Raw genomic sequence first — 587 nt, 5'->3', positions numbered from 1 at the left:
ATAAATTACAATTAAGAGGTTATACATTTTGTCCTTAAAATGAATTCTCAGAAAACATATTATGCAAATCTTTGTCAAAAATGTAAATAATATTATATTTAATCCAACATAAAGATAATTGTTGGCAATCACAACATTTATTTTTAAAATATATACTATCACTTTCATCAATAAAAAAACTTACTTCATCAACTTACAGTAATTCCTGTCTAAATCAGTTATCATTAATGTGATATTCTTGTCCATGCAATGCAATTCTTTGTATTATCATAATCTTTATTTAGCACTTACTCTCACTGGAGAGAAAGATGTGATTATGCACACACATTATTCAATAATGTTCACTAAAGAAAATAGTGATAGTGAAACTGTACAAAGACTTGGTTCTGTGTGAAGCATAATGGATCCTGCTCATCTAAGGAAGTCAATACTATGACCAAAGTTCTAAAAGTATAATACTATAAAAAAAAAATCATGGCTTTCAGGTATGTTCTTAAAATGTAAAACACTTTTTTAAATTACTAATAAATAAAGCTTATCATTATTTAACAACAAAAAGGGAGCAACGGGGGTAAAAGGGAGAGAGA

At 27.1% G+C, this 587-nt stretch overlaps 1 protein-coding gene across 1 annotated transcript in view; it reads right to left on the bottom strand.

Moving 5' to 3' along the window:
* The window catches only part of LOC119581779 (phosphorylase b kinase gamma catalytic chain, skeletal muscle/heart isoform-like), a gene marked incomplete at its 3' end in the record, with an annotated part of 27,775 nt that continues 27,188 nt past the window's right edge, over nucleotides 1–587 (bottom strand). The window contains 1 exon segment of the mRNA XM_037929909.1: nucleotides 1–587.

The sequence above is a fragment of the Penaeus monodon genome, chromosome 15 (assembly GCF_015228065.2).
Source record: "Penaeus monodon isolate SGIC_2016 chromosome 15, NSTDA_Pmon_1, whole genome shotgun sequence".
NCBI classification, from domain to species: Eukaryota; Metazoa; Arthropoda; class Malacostraca; order Decapoda; family Penaeidae; genus Penaeus; species Penaeus monodon.
This window is presented reverse-complemented; position numbering and strand designations above follow the sequence as displayed.